A 21,139-nucleotide genomic window follows, 5' to 3' on the forward strand; every position below is an offset into this window, starting at 1 on the left:
CTTCAATACAAGAAAAAGAGAAACGTTGCTCCATTTCTATGGCCTTTCCCCTCTGGCCCCTTACAGGATCTTCTAGTGTCACCTAGCCATAATTGAGGTGATATAAAGCCTGTCCCCATTCGTGTTATATCTGTTCAAGAATGTTTGGGTGTTTGTAGAAGATGCTTTAAGTCACTAATAGGTATGGCACCATAATATGTTTTTTTCATCATGATCATGATCATCATGACCATCATCATCATCATTTTGCAGTTGTTGAGGTAGGACCACACTGAGAATAGATAGAAAGTAATCTATATCATTTAATTGTATTACTTATTATTGTAAGTAACACAAGTTAAGTAGCTTTATACAGGTAGTCCTCACTTAATGACCACAGTTGGGACTGGAATTTAGGTCACTAAGCAACGTGGTTGTTAAACAAATCATCACGTGACCAGTCCTGATTTTACAACTTTTTTTGCAGCAGTTGTTAAGTGAATCACATGGTTCCCCATTGATTTTGCTTGCTGGAAGCCAGCTGGGAGGGTCACAAATGGTGATCATGTGACCCTGGGATACTGGAACCGTCATAAGTGTGAGCTGGTTGCCAAGCACCTGGATCATGATCACGTCATTGTGGGGACACTGCAACAGTCATAACTTCGGTCACTGGTCATAAGTCATTTTTAGCACCATCGTAACTTCAAACGGTTGCTAAATGAATGGTCGTTAAGTGAGGACTACCTGTATTCCTTATTATGTTAAGTAATCTATTTTTCTTCTCCCATTTTCTATTTGGCTGGAGTTAGTATTTGTTTTCTGTACTGTGGCATTTTAACATATGGCATATTGTTTTAAAGTGAAACCGTAAACTAACTTCAACATTATGGGGAAGGAGAAGAATCATCCCTATTAGGTAGGAACAGATGAAAATAACTTTGGTGCTCTTTGAGGGGGTTTGTTTTGTTTTTTTTAAAAAAATAAGAATTTAGCAAAATCCACAAGGGTCTTCAGAAATAAGATGAAAATGATTTAGAATTTTTTAAGCAGAAAGTTTATTTATATATTTATTTATTTATTTATTTTTCAAATTTATATATGCCATCCATCTCACTATACAAGTTCTGAGTGAGAATTTTGTTTTAATTTTTAATAGGAATTTAGCGTGCTGACATTTCTTTAAAAATGGGAAATAAAGAAGGAAAGAATTGGAGAATATGAACATCAAGAAAAAAGAAAAAATAATAATCAAAATAAAAGTGGGAAAACAACACCAACCCAGATTATACAGTAAAAGACAGTAAGATCTTTGCAATATAAAAAATATTTGTAAAATCTCCACCTCATTGTATTTTCTAGGTTGTTTTTGTTTGGTTTTTTTGCCTCAGATCATCACTGGCTATGTTCCCATGTCATATTAATCCCTGATGTGCTTAATCATAATTTGCAGAATAAGCCATAATGGACTGGGTTCAAATGCAATGCTAACCATTAACCACCATTTATAAACCTTACCAACTGGATTGAGACCATATTGCTAAGCCTAAACCAGACAAACCACATATGGTCTTAGCACAAGCTATGAGCCGAGCCTTTATTAGGGATTATTTTATTGTTAATAAAGTAGGGACAAACTGAAACATTATATAAAAGAACCTCATATCCTAACATTTGTTTTTCAGTATAAATTTTGATTTGTTGTAGTAAAACGGTTCTGAATTTTTATTTTCCCAGAAGAAATGATGTAAACAAGGAAATGATAATCAGTTATGAATTTACTACTACAACCAAAGTCTCCTGTGGGTGGAACTACTGGGGAAACACCCCCGTTCGCTTCCAGTGGGTTGCCGTAGTCCTGCTACAATTAACCTTGCAAAACCACTTACGCTGAGGCTTTTGCACAAGTCTAGTCATATTAAACATTCACTTTGGGGGAATAAGGTGGTCAGGCCCATGCTTTGCCCAGAGGCAAATATTTGTTCTCTCAAGAAAAGTTTGAACAAAATCTCTTCAGTTGTTCTGGGAAAGAATATTTCTATGAGTGAACGTACTTGCCAATCTTATGGGTTTGTTTTGTTTTTTGTTTTACTCTCCTAAAGCACTATTTTATCTGCATATCCCCAACAGGCAGGAACCTATAACCCTAGCACAAAAAAATTATGTGAAATATTTTGCATATGACATAACCTGAAGAAAATTAAAAATGCATGTTCAAAAAAGAAGACAGTGAGCAATTGGCTTTTAAAATGGGGGGGGGGAGGGAAGGGAAGGGAAGGGAAGGGAGGGAGGAAAATAAACAGGACACAAATGTAGAGAGAACTAATTTTTACCAGGAGTAATTGTAAAGTCTCTCATCAACAATATATCACAATCAAAACTGCAAAAATATTTCTTAATGTAGATCCATTGGCTTCTTGATAACAAAAGTATACCTCAAGTTTTGTTCTGTTTTTCCTGTTTACATGGGTTTCAATATCCATTGCTACTTTTTCTGAGCATTGTAACTAAAAAAGAATCTGGGAGTCCTCCAGAACTTAGAGGTCCTGCTTGAAGAAAAGGTGGCAGCTATGAGAAGACCTTTTGCACCAATCAGTCTTGTGTGGCAGTTACAGCCTTTCCTGAATCAGGAACATTACTCACAGTCACTCATGCCTTGGCCACCTCCCATTCAGATTACTGCAATGCACTTTACATAGGACTGCCCTTGGAGACCACCCAAAAACTCCAATTGGGCCAAAATGCAGTAGCTAAAGTCATTATGGGCACCAGGCAGCTTGTCCATGTAATATCTCTGCTTTGAGAGCTGCCTGACTACCAGTTTGTTTCCAGATGCAGTTCAAAATGCTGGTGACCACTTTATGGTTCAGAGCCTGCTTATCTCCCACTGCTCTTTTTTCTTTGAGATCTGGAAAAATCTCACAGAATGTCATCTGCTGGGATCCTGGGATCAGTCCTTCTCAGCTGCTGCCCCACTTCTCTGGAACTGCATTTCCCTTGAGATAAGATGGGCCCTAAATCTATCAGGTTTTCATAAAGCTGTTAAGACCTGGTTGTTTCTTTGAGCCTTTGGCCTGTAAGGCAGTGTTTCTCAGCCTCAGGAACTTTTAAGATGTGTGGACTTCAACTCCCAGAATTCCCCAGCCAGTTGAAGTCCACACATGTTAAAAGTTCCTGAGGTTGAGAAACACTGCTCTAAGGGGTTGCTTCTGTCTCTCCTGCATGGTGATAGTATATATGAACTATGGTTGTCCCTTGGCCCTTGAGTAAATTATACTGTTACATTTGGTTTTTTTCATTTTTCATTTTATAATTCTTTGAAGGTCTCTAATGTTGGAGAAAAATTCCTGAGGGGCTCCAGTCACCTTTCTCCCTTCCCAGTTACAAACCAGCTGAGGTTCTCAGGACCGTTCATCTACTCCCTTAGGATATGGCATACTGTACAAGTACATTGTCTCCTGAGTTTTATTACGGTCTGCAGAGCCTGGTCAAACCAGCAAGAGACTTTAGATAAGGTTCTGGCAAACTAGGATCTTGAGTACAAAGTAGGATCTTGAGCACAAAGGCTTTTATAGTAGTTGAACATGGCAATAGAGAGGTGTAACTCATTGGTTACAATGCATTTCCATATAACACAAAACTAAAACAAGGAAATAGCTAGTACATCTCTAGCACATGTGCAGTGCTTAAACAGAAAAAAATTCAAAGAATTTCGCTCCTAGGCAATTTTCTAACTATGTGATTTCGCTTTAAACTTAAACCTTTGCAATTTTCCACAGTAAGCCACTCAGTTAGAGATGACTGGAGTGGCATATAACCCTAATAAAATAAAATAAAATAAATCAATGAAAAATTCATTGCTAAAAAATCAGAAACTGGTTTAATCTAAGAATGGCAATTCACAGAAGTAGACCTGAAGTTCATATTTGACTGAGCCATCTTTCTTGTTTGCAAACATTCTGCCACAATTAATTCCACCACTGAGCTGTTAGAAGTTAAGAAGTTCATTCTCAGCCTGGTCTACAATAGAAAGCAGGTGACACTTGTGGAGTATCAGAAACCTGTTTCTTTCAGAAGAGCCCAAATCAGCAAGCAGGCAGAGGTGGGCTGTGGCCACCCTCGGCCATTCCTCACCACCTCTCTTATAGATTTCTAATTAAAAACTTTAAGCCAATCATTAACAATGTAGAGGTAAGGCATTGACCTATCACATATTCCCCTTTGCTCTTTTAGCATGGACATGTCGCGTGCAGTCACAATGCACCCGGAGGTGATACCTACAGTTAACCACAACACCTAAGCCATTAATTTTCCCCATTCACAACTCTTGTGACATGCTCGCTTACCCATAATGACAGAGCTAGCCCTCCCCTTCAAAATGGCATCACTGTTGCTCATTACAACCTCCCAGCTTCTTACCAGTCTTTATGCTATTTTAAATGCTACTGCAAGCAGATAAAGAAAATATTCCAACAGAGTTATGTGTTATGGGAAGAAACATTTCTTCCTTGCTTCACCTCCACCAAAACAACATTCATACAACGGTCCTTCTGTGACATATCTAACACATGCCACAGCACAAATCACTATAAAACTAGATAATTGTTGGCAGCAAGTCAGCTTAACAGGATTTCTTCCAGAACCATCTGCTGGGACCTTGATGCAAGCCTGCAAAAGAAAATCACAATGGAAGAGAAGGAGGATGGAAGATGGTTAGTACCAAATGTTAGTATCAGAAGGGTGAACCTGCTTTCTGTCCCATAGAGGACTTATTTGCTCAGACTTATTTGCTCTGTTAATAGAATAAGCACTGCACTCCACTTCTGGGTAAGCTGTTTTTATGACATGGTAAACCAATACACCCAAAGGTCACTCACACTTTTGAAGTGTAGAGCTTGTAATGGTACACTCTCACCAAGCACACGCAAAAGCACCTAGTTGTGTGTGGCTATATACAAGAAAAGGGAGCCAGTTTGGTCTAGTGCTTAAGGTATCAGGCTGAAAACCAGGAGACTGTGAGTTCTAGTCCTGTCTTAGGCACGAAGCCAGTTGGATGACCTTGGGCCAGTCACTCTCTCTCAGCCCTAAGAAGGAGGTAATGGCAAACCACTTCTGAAAATGTTGCCAAGAAAACTGCAGGGAATTGTCCAGGCAGTCGCCAGGCATCAACACTGACTTGAAGGCAATATATATCTTGTATGTCTCTTGCGTGTATAGATACACACAAGAAGTTACTTCCCCACAAAGGTGCTTTCTGAGCAAAGCACATCAACTCAGTAATATGCTGACATAGCCACATGACAAAGGCATTGCAGGCATTTTCCACAGTCCCTTTCCCTGGCCAGTACTTTGCCCTTTCCTGTCGACAGATTTGTCCTCCTGTAAGACAACTGGATTCTCCATTTATCAACGTCCTCTTCCTGACAGTTAGAAACGTTGAACATACTGTATTAGGAAGTCATGAATATTGTTCTTTGATTTATATTATGATGAATGTGCCAGGTGACAAACAAACAACCCCCCAAAAAAGCATTCACACCTTTGAATTCTGCTTACCCTATAACAAGCATGTGCAGGTGTTAAAATGAATAATTCTGTAAACGTCTTTAAAAATGGCAGGTATCAACAGACAATTTGGATACAATCAGCAATATCTTTAGGGCTTAATCCTTCACCCACTGAAGATGGAAAGCTCAGAATGCTGTTTTTTCCTGCATGTAACTAGAGACCCGGTAATACAAGGAAGGAAACATCACCAAGTGCTTTCCACGTTCTCATCAAATTGTATGACTATCTCTCAAATCCATGTCACCCTCTAACATTAAACTGCATAAGGATTTGGGAAGCCTAAGTCAAGTTTCCATTCCTAAATTTCCATGGAAATCAGACACAAAGGGATAGTGAAGAAAGGACGATCATATCTTCTCTCTCTATATAGGGTCCTTTTCTTTCTATATATAAATATATATATATGTATATAGGAATGTGTGTGTGTGTGTGTGTGTATACCCACACTACACATATAGTATATACACACATACACACTATAGATATAAATATAGATATAAGTGATAAAGATATATATATATATATATTTGTTCTTTTTCCAACACCCATATTAGGTTTTTATGCTGGGGAGAAATCAGTTCAAACATCACTAACCTTCAATGAGTCCTGCAAATAAATATATGTATGTATGTGTTTGAGTAAGTGAATGAGTGTTGGTGTGCATAGATATATATGCACATACACACACACATACATATTTGTTCACAACTTTTAATTTTCCAAGAACAATAGAGTATATAGGTGAGCATGTGCATGCGTGCATACACACACACAAACTTTCTAAGTTACTTGGTAGCTGAAAGGCACTAAACTTTCCCCTCATCCAAGATGGGCAGGAAGTAGATTTGATGTTTGTTTAAGGCATTGCCACACACCTACTCTTTCCTCTCCTTAATCCTTCCAAAGCAATTTGAGGACAGTCTCTTCCACCAAATCTTCAGTGCTGAGAACAAGCTGCCAAAGGTCCTAGAGAAACTAACATACCCTCACTTCTACTTCACAGAAAAAAGAAATAAAATAAATTATTGTACCACCATGACCCCCATCATCATGTCCTTATTTTTCATGTTGTGCATTTGTCTGGTCATATCCAAAATAATCCAAATAGTTCCTCTGGGAGGGGAGCTACAAAGCCACCAAGTCACCTTTCCACTTAAAAAAACTGCTAAGGTAGCTACAGCAGAAAGAGGTAGGTTAAGGCAACAGTTCCTGCAAATGAGGAAATGGAGCACCTATAAGTTCCACAGCATCACAGTATTTCAAAGGGAAAACGTCTTTAATTGTAATTTCCTACCTAATAAGACAGCCTGACTAAATATCCTTTGGTTTAGCAAGCATCTTCTCTATTTGGGTCAATCCTCCAATGATTTACATCACTTTTGTTCCACATCTCGAGCACTGAGATCCATTTCTTTGTCCTGGGTTTATTTCTTGGAGAAAAATGGCAGCAAGTGCCAACACTTGTTATCATTCTTGGTACCATAACTTCTCTACGCCAATGGTTCTCAGAACATATCTATGCCAGCAATATGATACACTTTTAAAAAACAAGTTTATCTTATGAATGCATAACCATGATACTGCATTCCTATTCTAAGCCAGAGTTTATGGAATTATGAGCAGGGGAAAACAGAAATACAAGAGAAGCAATGCAGGTAAGTTCTATGGATCCTGTACTAGACCATGGAGCTGTAGAATCTTTAAAAAATAAAAGAAAAAAGCTTCTTTTTTGGTGCCAGTCCTTTACGGACCGTTTCCAAGAGGCAGATTGTTCTATTAGTGATTTTTAAAAATCCCTATTTTCACAAACCCAAAGCATTGCTTTCTGAGATAATTCCACTTACATTGCATAAATATATTATTCTGGTATGGAAACAAAACTCCAATAAATGTAATAAGCAAGGCAAGTATAATTGGGACTGAAATCTAATAATCTTCTGATCATTGAAGTGATAAGAAAAATATTTTAAACATTGGGATTCCATATATCTTACAGGAAGGACCAGCATACGTTGCTAAAGGAATCCCAAATTCTCACACAGACTCTCAAAGAACAGCGTTTCAAATGACCTTTAAAACAGTAGCAAGGTATACCCCATAGGATTAATGTTCCTCCCTGGATAACTTTAACTGTGATCTTTTCACTTACTGAAGCAAATGGATTTCACCGGTTGCGAATGTTCACCCACGCTTCCTTCCATAAACAAATAGAGAAAAATCTCTGCAGTACTAACAAGGGCTTGTTCCTCTGTATCTGGTATCTCCTGCCATGTCTCCTCCACCTTGGGATTCAACCCAAACCAAAGGCCATCTTAGGGGAACAAAGAACCAGCCAGGAAGCCCATTGGTCACATTCTCGAAAGTGCTGCACACTTTCTAAGTTTCATAAGAAGATCCATATAATTAGATTAGCCGGGTGGGGGGTGGAGTTGAATGACAAGGTCAGTCTCCTGCCCTTTCTGTAAATTAGAGAAGATTGCCATAAATTGCATAATATAATGAAACACCAATTTGCATATTAGCTGCTATATTAAAAGGGATCAGTTTTAGCTCGCAAAGCAGAACAAATAAAAACATGCATTTTAATAATTCAAATTACTCACAGGAAGTGACCCTCAGCCGAAAGCCTGATTATCACTACTTAATTAGAAGCCTTGGAAATCTAAATCCTCCTTTAAATCTTATTCTGTGTACAGTGAAAGATGAAGCCGTGAGTTTTGTCTTAGATTCAATATTTACTCTTGACTAATATGTTTGCAGGGGAGGCTTTCTAAGCATTAGAAGGAGATGCGGGGGGGAAATTAATATTCAAAGAAAGGGCATGCAAAATCTGGGTTGGCTTGCAGGTGCAATGCAAATTAACATGCTGGCATTTACAATCCCTTTAATTAATTAATTAAAAATGCAAAGCTGATTTTCATTTCTTTAAATGTTTGACCATTTTATCCACCAATACGAAACCGCGCCTTGAATGTGCCGCTGTAGCACCTGAGAAATGCAAACCTTTCATCTGGCAGAGTAAGTGGGCATCGGCTTTTAAATGCTGAGATGCTCAGATGTGCACTACGCAAAATTTAATATGCAGCCTTTTGTTTGAGAATAAATGTGAGGCAAGCAACAATACGTATTATGGGGTAATCATGAAGAATTAAACTAATGTGCCATCATGATACCTTTTGGCACACTTATTGCCCTTTAAGAAGAAAATTCCGAGTGGAATGCTGTTTCTTTTGTTTAAATCTAAAAGCACGACCCTCACTTCAATTAACACAAGTAAAATACTCTTTTTCGATGGTTTGCTGACATAAAATCAAAAAGAATCTTTATATTAATGCTATAAGATAAAGTTTTGACGTGTCTTACTGGCTGGGGATGAATATTCCTCTCTCAGCTTTTGAAGAATCTGTATTTTAAAAGACAACATTTTTACTGCAGTTTAATTAAAGCATAAATACTACATTGTTACTTCACTAGGCATTCACTCAGCTGGAACTAACCGTATTTGCTTAATCTACAATTTTAGATGTATTAGCAAAAATAAATGTTGGCGAATATAAGAGCCTGATTACATATCTTGGGTAAATTGGTGATAATGAGTCAAGAGACTTTGTGTTCATTCACATATATTAGAATAAGAATCATTATGAAATTAAAGCTAAGATTAATCCTGCTAATGACACCGTGGAGCATCTGGGAATAAGATAACCCAGATGTCAAATTCGCTGTGATAGTGTGCTGCTATTTGATAGAGTAACCCCCTTGAAGTGTTCTTCTAAGGCTGCTAGCTGGTACCCCACAGTCCCAGCACTTGAAATGCAAATGAGTGACAAGATAGACTAATAATGAGAGCAGATTCTAGCAGTAAGGAAAATGAATAAATTAAAAAAAAAATCTCAACTATTGGTAAGAACAAGCAGCAGGCACCCTGATGTCCTCAATTAGGGTGGATGACATCTACAGTGTATCTCTTTCTAATAAAGCCCTCGCTCTGTATTCCAAAGCACACGATTCTAACACTGTTAACATTTTAATGTCTGGGGCGTGCACGGTAACATTAATTACAAGATGATTTGGGTGACTTCTGAATCTCTTTTATGTCTTCATCTGAGTAAAAATCTGAGTCGCAGCTTTGATATCATAAATAAAATGTAGAGACCTGCCAACCATTAAAGCTTTCCTGAAGTAACTCAGATCTGCCAAGTTACATTAAACCTGCATAGCTAAGTAAAGAGCATTCTCTATGAATTTAAAAGGAGGGGTGTCTGTACATTTTAATGTGAGATTTTTTTTTAGCTCGCTAGCATTTTCTTCTTCTCAAGCTCTTAGGGATTTAGTTATATGTAGATATAGATACATCCATACTACTGCTGTTGTTTTAATTATCAAACCATTTAAGATCATTTTACTTTCTGCTTTCTTTTGCATTTCATCAATCTTTTAGCTATTAACAATTGGGTATTTTTAAATTTTATTTCTCCATCTTTATTGCAAGTTGCTTTATTCAAAACCAGCTGTATAGGAAAGAGAAGAGGTGACTGTAGAATTTATAAAGAACTGTTTCACGTGCATCCCACTTATTGTACATCCTGCACCTTCGTGCCACATCATATGTATGATACACACATCCCTGGACAATATTTATATGACATCATCACAGGATACATTATCCATTCTCTAAAGGAAGACAGAAGCATGCCCCTAAGAGATTGGGGAAGGAGCTTTCTCTGGCCCCTGCATTTGGCATTTGTTTAAATAACACTTAAAACAAAAACAGACTCTCGCTAGCTTCAATATTCTGTGGCGTCTCTTTTCAGAGGAAACACCTTTCCTAACAGAATTCTGTCAGTTTCAACACTTCCCAGGACAGAATGTGACACGCTTATTCAGGGCTAACAAGTTCCCGACTGGTAACTTCCTGCCCATGGATAGGTTTGTTGCTGTCTCTAATACCACTGAATGTATTGATAAATTTGCACAAACAAGAATACCTTCCCATTATTGGGGATTCTTTTGTTTTTCTTTTCCAATTAAGAGCTAATCCCATTTGGTGTCTGGAATTAAAATAAACTCGAAGCTTCTGGGGGAGGTATGGTGAACTGAAGACGGCTCTGTGAAAGTGGAGCCAGCGACTGCAGTAAAGACCAAGGAACGAGTGAGTAGACCAGTTCCTTGGAACCTCTCCGGATAAGGAGAGGATGGGAGATTGCCCATATGTGCTCTGGACAGCTGCTCCTCATGAGGAGACTGCAGGACAGTGGTTTTCCATGGGTTTGTACACCAGGAGATGAAGGGATCAGACATCTCAGTCACAACCACAGTGGAGACTTTTAAAGGGTTCACAAACCTCACTTTCTAATCACTTTCGGGAAATTGCTCATTAACTGCTTCTAAGCTATTAGAGACCTTTGGAATGACAAGTGTGAAAATGCCGGGTGAGTCTGCCTTCAATCTTGAACAAAAGAAAATTTTAATCGTAAGCCTCAGAATTTAAAGAATCTGAAATAAACAACAAAAAGCTAAATAAGGTTTTAATTTTAGAAAGTTATAAACGGACTAAAGGTCCAGATAAAATAGGAATACTGAAACTTTTACAATAAGATTTTGGAATTAATTATAAAGTACAAACTGCTTCTTGTGGGAAATAGATCCTGTTTTGGCTTTTACAAGGTATAACATAGATAAGCAATTTTATGATTTCAAAAACTGGACATTAGAGGTGACTACAGATTTTAGGTAGAGGAAAGATATACAGGCCTGTAAGATGATAGAATTAAAATAAAATCATGTTTAGCCATTAACCAGCAAGCATAGCCACATGTAAGTTTCATTGGGCAATATTTCTTACTGTCCTACTTGGTTATATAATCCCTGGCCATTTGGAACTAAATACCGAAGAATGCCATAGTCTGAGGTGATGGGAAAATAACAAGAGTCTTGTGGGATGATGTGATGACTCATTCATACTATGAAAGTCATGATTTGAAATCGACTTTATATCAAAGTCATGTGTAATGCTGTGCTGTACCCATTTAGTCCTCTACTGTAGATTTTACACTTCTGAATTTCACACTGCTAAACTTCTGTCTACAGTATGGGAAACATTTTTCCTAGGAAAAAATACTGATCTGCAAGGAAAAGTAACTGAGAAGTACAATGAAAGGTGAAAAGAGGGAGACCTGATGATGAGCAGAATTCTTCAGAGGTGGATAGACTCAAAGCCAAAAGCGGAGAATTCAAAGTTGGTGGGTTTGTACCTTTGCAGTATTGCAGAGTCTCTTGTCTCTTCCTTCTTTATCTCTCTCATACAGTCATGAAGTAGAAGAGGAGAGTATTCCCAGAATTTCTTCTGGTAATCAAGAGTGATTCCTCAAGGCAGATTTCAATGCCAAGATCCTACAATTGTTCTTCAACTGATGGAATGAGGTCTGTTATTGCATAGTGACTTGACCTCATTATTACATTGCAACTACAGTTTCTGGCAGAAAGTGAAGATATAGATACCAATATATATGTTAGGACTACCAGTGGCTCAATAGATACTAATGAGTGCTGCCCTATGTGATTCTATATATGGATACAGCACCACAAACTGTAGTGTATAAGTACATGGTTGAAATGGCATGTGGGAGTGACCTTGGGAGACAGGAGGAAGACCCACAGCCAGGGCAACGGTCTGATAACAGGCAGCTCAGTCCGCAGGTGGGGGAAAAAGCATGGGAAGCATTTCAGAAGGGACCCTCCCAGGTTTTCTGGAGGCTAAAAAGAGAGGAGGGGAGAAATACTTTCAGTCTTGCAAGATTCTGTTAATGTAACCTTACAATAAAGTAGGATTAGTTCATCTGGGTGTCCTTCTTGTCTGGACTACCTCGCAAAGCTGACAGCCGTCTGCAGCCATTTCTATGACAATGGTTACACTTTTTCCTGCCATTCTTGGACCCTATACAATAAGTCTGCTTCTTGTTATTTTTTTTCCAGCCTATCGTCTTCCAGATGTGTTGAACCTTTATTTCCACAATTCCCAGTTGCCTCAATTTTAAATGTTTCTCTACATTGATATAGGTTGCTATTCTTCACATACTACCTTAGGAATAAGTACCATGAAAAGCGAAGTGTGGAGAGCTAGGAATTTCATCAGCACTTAATACCAAACTGTGGTTTTTGTTACAGTATATTTAGAAGACTAAATATCCTAAATACAGTATATTTAGTCTTCAAAAACAGCTATTTTGAAACAGTCTGAACAATTTTCTCTCCTTTAAATATCATTTAATTTCTATGCCATCCCAACAACTGTTTTTTTCTTTCTATTTAAAAGCAAATATGACACTGGGGGAGTTTATTTGAAAAGGTCCAAAGCCTCCTCAAAGAGACAAAAATAATTGAACATTATTTGGATCCTGGTCTAGAAATATTTTTTGTGAGAAAAGCAGAGCATTTCAGAAGAAATAATACACATTCTTCTCTGCAAAATAACAAACTGGATGCCCCTTTCTAGATCCATAACCAGGTAGGACCATATGATCACTGGATGGTTTTGTCTGATGCCATCAGTAAAAAACAAATGCCTTAAAAGTTCCATATTTGCAATATATGAAAATATAATATTTTAATGTCTTATTTAGTCTTCCAAATATGTTGGAACTCCACTTGGAATTCAACTTCGATAAAATACTTTGTCATTTTCCCCTGGTTAAGACACGGTCTGCAAAATTGCTCAAGTTCAAGTTTCTGTCTTATATCATGATCTGATTTATCAAGCCCTGAAAATCTAGTTTTTGGAATAAAGTTGATGTTCTCCAGCTATACATCCCCAAAAAATGGAAGGTGAGAAAACTGCAGATCAGTTTGGTAATAATAGAAGTCCTTAATTTGCTAAGAAACATCTTAGAATTTCTACACAGGGTTTTTTTTTATATAAATGTCTAAGTCACAGTTACCACTGTCTGTTCTTCCCTTGATGCTTGAGCATTATTCCCATTAATATTAATGGGAGTCAGACAAGAATGTAGAGGAGACAACCACCCTAATTAGTGTAATAGCACCAATAATATTCGTAGCATAGAGACCATTTTGTATACCTTAATTATATAACATTGGCAACAAGTTACCCTATCCGTAGATCCAACAGATTCACAGCCATATGAATTCTCCTGTGGCTGAATGATGTGTCCTGACTTCAGTGTTTGGGTGACAAAAGCTTTTTGCACATATGTGTTATCCCTTTGACCCTTGTTCCTGAGCCCTTGGGGATTTCACAGTGACTACAGGCACAATCATCACCACGTAAAACAGCAAAGGCTTTAGCTCCTTTTTTGTAGAATTTTGCCTTTCTTTTAGGAGGATATAATCATCATTTCAGCCATTTATTTCAATGGATTGAATCAATGGTCAGAGTGATATTTTTTTAATGATATTATTAGCATGATATTATTAGCCTTAAAATAGCATCGTCATCATTGTCACCATCACCAGCTAAATTCAGTTTTGCTGCGTTCTAAAATCAGAGCATTTAAAAGTTTGTGATTTATTTATTTATTTTACTTTGCCATTTAAAAAAATTAGGAATACATGTTCTTTTCCATAAAACAATGAACTGCAATCAATTCTTTCAGTGAAAATGCTTGCATGTTTAAATGATTTGCTGTGATCTTATTCCTTCACAGTTCAGGGAACAAATGAGATCCAGATCACAATCCCAACACAACCGATGAACTACATGCCATCAAGTCTTTGTCGGTTCTTAGCGACCACATGAATAGATTTTCTTCATGAAGATGTCCCGAACTTGGTCCTTCAACTCTTTCAACATCACTCCCAATGCTGCTGAAACTGTGTCTATCCACCTTGCTGCTGATCATCCTCTTCTTCTCTTTCCTTCCATCTTTCCCAGCATCAGAGCCTTCTCCAGCCAATGCAACTATAATCCCAATAAACAAGTCATGCATAATGTGGAGATGGCTGGTGAGGTGATGGGTTCTGGCTCCCCCCCCCCAGCATCTTGAAGGTGTTAGGGCTAAAATATACGGGGGGGGGGGGTTAGGACATTTTTAATGTATGTTTGTATTTTAATTATTTATGGATTTTAGCCACTGTTGGAGGGATTGGTGTGTTTTTTCTTTTTTGTTATTGTGAGCCGCCCAGAGTCACCCGCTGGGGGAGATGGGCGGCATACAAGTTTAATAATAAATAAATAAATAAATAAATAAATAAATAAATAAATAAATACTGTGATTCAAGATACTGGTGTATATTTTCCAGTTACAACAAAAACCATGTTAACGTAAACAAAGGGCTCAGATGAACACCACTGTGGTAAAGGGATCCAGGGATCCATGCACATCAACATTCAGAAGAATACTTATTACTGTAGGTCTCTCATGATAGATTGAGGCAATTGTCTCCTATCCCAGACTGTTTTCTTTATTACACTAACTTTAATAAAGTCACTCAATTCTCCCAGCAAGAAGAATTATAATTAACTTTTTCTCAGTGAGGATTCTTAACTAAAACAAAACTTACTTTGTTTTATTAATGAAATGCATATTAATGTCTTCCTTTTCTGAACAAAAACACCCCAAAACTACCCTGATAAAAATGTACCTACTTCCCAAAGGAAAACCAATTTTTTCCTTCCTGACCATTTATGCCAATCATGCATGCATATATAGATTTTTTTTTTCTCGCAGGTGCACTCAGTTTGCTTATAATACTTTAAAAATGATATTCAGCAGAGAAGGGGAGGAGAGGGTCAAGGGCCATGTGATCCCTGGAAGGATCTGTATGAGGAAAGAACACCTACGTACAGTTGCTGATGGGCAGGAAGCTTTGTAGAAAATAGAAGAAACTATAGATTATCTATGGCACATGAGGCTTGCTTTCAGATTGTTGTCCTCTAGATTTTGGAACTATCCCTTTAATTATATTAAAATATAATGCTAAAACAATGAAAGCTTATTAGAAGCTATGTAGGAACAGGCCTGATTGTTGTTTGGTTTGCAGACCATCTAATATCAGAAATATCATTAAAAAATCCTGAAAGAAGGCAGTAGCAAATCAGTTCCATACTGTTGCCAACAAACTGAACAATTGTGCCCATGTAGTCACCAGGATTTGAAAGAGACTCTATCTTTAGAACCAAGCTCAGAGAACCCCAAGGACTCCAAGACTCTATCTTTGCCTAGAAACTTGAGTTATAATCCATTCCCCAAACATGCTTAAACAGCTAAATTGCTAGCATGCATGGCAAAACAAATCTGCTATCCTATATGTATTTTACTTGATAATGACACTCACTGAAATTAATGGGCTTATTTCAGAGAAGGTATATAAGTCTGCACTGCGAAATACTGCTTGGAAAAGCTCTGTGAAGACACAAAGAAGCTACCGTCTTGAATTTCCACACACACACTTCTTTTAAACCTGGAATGTTAATACTTACCTTACCTCATGGAAATCAGAAACCAAAGAGCTATGTCCAAGGTTTGGCAAGTACTTTTTCTCATATGAACAGAAGATATCTACTATGCTGGATCACAAATTATTTTTGGAATATGGTCACGCATCAAATGAGGTTGTGATATGACATGGGGGAGGGCTACCATTTGAAAAATCCAAACCAAAAGTCTCCCTTGGCATTGGAAGAAGTCCTTCAAATCCTGGTCAGAGTTCTCATAATGACTACTGAGTAATGTAGATAATATGCTTTAAAGCACTCTGTAACTGCATAAACACTGTTATTATTACATCCTTTTAAAATTAACAGAAACAATTGATTGCTGTACATTGGATTTCAGGGGTCTTTTCCACTTTTCATTGTCTTCATTTTAATACTTTCCAACCAATGGGTTGTCCTAAGAAATAACCAGTTTTTTTCAACACTGAGTAGTGCTACTCTTGAGCAGCACAAGGAGTGACATGTAACTCCCTTCTATCGACCTGAAAATAAAGATATCTGTCCTCACATTTATGATAGATAGATGTTTTGGTCCTTTGAAGTCAACCTCTACAAATCCAATGGCTTACTGGCAGATCAGCAGATATGCCCATCTGTCAGGGTGGCACCATGCCCATTTACACAGGTACTGTGCCAGTTTTCAAGCAGTGCATGGATACCAACCAGAGAGAAGAGAAGGAAGCTTTCAGAATGCATGAAATGACACTTTATTTGTGAGAAGCTCCCTCCCAGTGTCAAGCAGCGCTAAATTAAGAACACATGCTTCATTACAAGAGATCACATCTGTTGACAAACATTGGCACATTAACCCATCTGCCCAGAAGTCTCATTAATCAGACTCAGATCTGAATATTTTGAAGTGAGCCAATGGAAACATCAGAGTCACACAGTCAAAAGCTCACAAGAAGAAAGCAAAAAAAAAAAAAAAAAATCCAACCAGAAAGCAAAACAAAAATCCAAAATTCAAGCTTGGTGCAATTAAACAAGTAATGAAAAGAAGACACTACATTGCTTGGCTAGAAGTTGTGATTCTTCTTGTGATTACACATTGTTCTAGATGTCTAGAACACAGGCCAAATTAAATTGGGTAGCAGAGATAAAAACCATCTCCAATCTCTACATGTACAGGTGTGAATCTATGTATGCATTCTTTCAACTTTTAAAAAATAAAAGCTCAGAAGTGGCAGAGGTCATGAGAAAAGGTGAGGAGTACGGAGGGAGACAAACAGTGTAGAAAGAGATAGAGGTAGTACATTAATATAAATGTCTAAAAATGAAATGAAAAGTGAATTCATTTAACAGGCTTGAAAGGCTGTCTTATGCCAGGCACACGGTCTGTCTATCTAGTCCAGTGTTGTCCAAACTTGGCCACTTTAAGATGAGTGGACTTCAACTCCCAGAATTCCCCATGCTGGCTGGGGAATTCTGGGAGTTGAAGTCCACTCATCTTAAAGTGGCCAAGTTTGGACAACACTGATCTACTCCAATACTATCAACTCTTAATGTCTGTGATTCACCAAGCATGGAGTGGATTTTCTCATAATTTGCTGCACAATCCTTTTAACAGAAGATACTGCAGACTGAACTTCCATCTTTTGTGTATAGAGCATGTGTTGTACTATTAAGCTATGGAGTTAAAATGGTTTTTAGCTTTTGGGCACATTGCTTGTTCTGATGAAATGGCACACTTGATTCTTGCTTCTGAGATGTGAACACCATTAGATGAGGATTTTAAATTTTAGTATTTTCCACTTGAAACAGCAGCAAGGTTATAATTAGAAAGAATTCTTTTTGAAAAAGTCAATTAACCCATGCCTATATGTCTCAAAACATGATTCCCCAAAATGATGTGACTCACGGTGCATTCAACTAGTGTGAACTCTCTTCACTGAAGAACTGATCTCAAGATAACTGCATGTGCGAATGAACTATTACAGATTCAGCACCACAGCTGGAACTTTTGTATCATTTCTAAGGCAGTACTTTCCAATGAAGTCATTTCATTTTACTGTACACTGTTACTCATTAAACACTGAGCAATGAAGTAGTGAGAAAGTAAGTGATATACGTGCATAGGCCAATTAAGCCACTGCACTTGAAGTGACAAGTTCTTATGATGATGCTCAATCTCTAGTGATTCAGATCAGGCGTGCAACTTGATTTAAAAACCTTATTACCCTTTGCTAATTTAAAGTCTCCTCTTTGGAAGCCTCTCCCTCTTTTTCCTTCTGCCTTGATCCCTCTCTGAATATGTCTTCTCTCTCCTCTCCTACCAGTTCCATTTCACTTCAATTCTCCTTCCAGCTATATTGGACAGGGTTATCCTTGCCCTTGTCTGTTTCCTTTTCCCTCTGTCCTTCCTTCACAATCCTCTATTTTAAGCTTCTTAAAAGCAGGAGCTAGCACTCTGTAAGATGTTATGCAGTAATAATAAAACATATTTGTGTGACTCGTTTCTCAAAAGAAGGCACATGCGCTTTCAGATATCTTCTATGGCTTGGTAACATGCCTTTAAATTGGCAAGGACTGGAGTTTTGTACAAGGTGCCCATGCAGGGTTAGAACAGTCTTTCAGCTCTTGACTTGTCCAATATGTTGGCAAGGGCAACCTCCTCCTGATCACAGTATGGAAGAAAGTGGGGAGGCAGCTTTCCAGAAAAGAATGTCAGCTCCAGGGGTTGAGAGAGCATGTCAGGACAGGACCCATTTGCTTGCTTGGAGGAGGTGCTTTTGCCTAGTTCTGAGAGGAGAAGCCTTACAACAGCTGTTGCTTGCTGTCACAGTTGTAGCAATGTCCAACAGTATGTTGCCAACATTTGCCTATAGTTTTGGAGGGGATATAGCCAAAGCTCTAGCTTTGTGTATCTCTGCTCTACACATTGAATAATGAGTCAGCCTCAGTGGGATTTACTATATAGTAATCATGGGTAGAATTGCACCAAAAGGGGCATAGTATACTTTAGTATGTTGTTGTGGTAGTGGTTATACACAACAACATGAAATCACAGCTGCCAGTTCTTTAGCCTTCATTCACATCGAGTTCTTCCCAAGAACCTAGGATGTCGTAATGTATTGGCATAGTATATGTGTGGATCCAAGCCTTTTGTGGGGCCTTTTGTAATTGACAGATGGAAATTTTGTCAATGCACAGATTTCCTAAGTGCTGTCCAAGGTTTTTTGGTATGATAACCACTGGGACCGCCACAGCCGCTTTATGCCATAATCTTTCAAATTTGGTTTTCAGGTCTTGAAACTTTGTGATCTTCTCCAATTCTTTGTCTTCTATTGTCTTCTATTCTACTATTCCCTGATATTGCCACATCAATTATCCACACTTTCTTCTTTTCAACCACAGTTAAATCTGGTATGTTATGTGCCAAAATTTTATCAGTTTGTATTTGGAAATCCCAATCATCATCATCATCATCATCATCATCATCATCATCATCATCATCATCATTTTATCCTGCATTTGTATATATATTTTGGTCAACTCAAGATGGCGAACATACCTAATACACCTGTCTCCTATTTTCCCCATAACAACAACCTTGTGACATGGGTTGAAATGAGAGAGAGTGACTAGCTCCAAGTCACCCAGCCTATTCTGTAAAACCAACAATATTTTCATTAAATTTTGGCAAAGGCCTTAGTCAACAAAATGAAGGGTCATTTCTATTTAGTTTAAACATATATCATTAATGTGATTTCTATATTAAGGACTGTTTAGTTGGGAGGAAGCATACAGGTTGGACAGGGAAGCAAGATTAAATGTAGATTTCATCTCTTCCTATTGAGTAGTGATTAGTGCTACCCTGGTTTTCTAGCAGTGCATATCAGCCACGTAGGTGGTTCAAGGATTATGTCATTTGAATAATATCTAATGCACATCTACTTAAGTCTGCAGGGGAACAGAGATTTGCTTTCCATAGCTAGGTAAGGATGTTTGTGTTTTTGAAGTACTGATGTTGTCATATGTGGCTTTCCATTACATATCTTCTGCCAACGTCAAAAAGTATTCCCATTCTCACCTTCTTCAGCTATCAAGGGTGGAGCATAGGGAAGAGCTCAGTGGTAGTAGAGAGTGAGAAAAAGTATCTGTTCATCCAAGTCAGGAAGACAAAAATGTGCTTGACTTAAAGTGCTCTTATCCACAGTTGGTATTCATCCTAGTGCTTAGTCTCTGTGAACTCTCTAACAGTGTAAATATTATCTGCAATAAAGCACAGTTGAGACCTTGGTGTATTCTTCAGGTGAGACCTCTGTAGAACCATGGAGATGATGGGTCATGAGCAAAGTTTGAAAACAATTACCATCTCATGACTTGTGGCTAAGAACAAAAGAAAGAGTGGTCCCAGGAAATAAGAATGAAAGAACTCAGTGATCAGGCTGCAAACAATATATTCTTATATGTAATCAGTAAAAGAAATATAAAGAAGCAAGCAATTCAGACAAGGCTCCTTCCTATACAAATCATAGCAGTTCAACAAACCATGTAATCTATTTATAACTTGTTTTACTAAAATGATAAAAGAGACTTCAGGTATCCATTTGTCTGTATTTAATAGCCTAGAACTGCTAGGAAAGGCTACAATTTAGAATCTAATATCCTCAAACTAAGTAGAAGATAGATGATGATAGGTGATAGATGATAGATGACACATGCACAGAGGGAGAGAGAGAGAGAGAGATGATAGATAGATAGATAGATAGATAGATAGATAGATAGATAGATAGATAGATAGATAGATAGATAGATAGACAGACAGACAGACAGACAGACAGATAGATAGATAGATATGATGGATACATCAATAAATAGTACTCTATCCTACTAATAATAGCTAACATTCTAACATCTCATCAGTCTGATTAATAAACTCCCCCAACAAATCAAATTATTTTATTTCGTATATCCTGGATACATAGGGAGGAGAGAAGGACTTAAATGCTTTTATTTCATACATTTAATCAAATGCTGCCCTCTAGTGAGTAAATATCTTTCAAATGCCTGCAGGAATTAAACTAAGCTATCCTGAGGATTAAGTGAAAGATTTTAATAAAAATAAGAAAAGTAGATTCCAGCAGGAGATTGTCAGAGGGAAGTGAAAGTTTGTAGCATAACAACAAATCAGCCAAA

Source organism: Python bivittatus, unplaced genomic scaffold (assembly GCF_059951505.1).
Source record: "Python bivittatus isolate LINGU-HERP-01145 unplaced genomic scaffold, Pbiv_v1 ctg000700_np1212, whole genome shotgun sequence".
Classification (NCBI taxonomy): Eukaryota; Metazoa; Chordata; class Lepidosauria; order Squamata; family Pythonidae; genus Python; species Python bivittatus.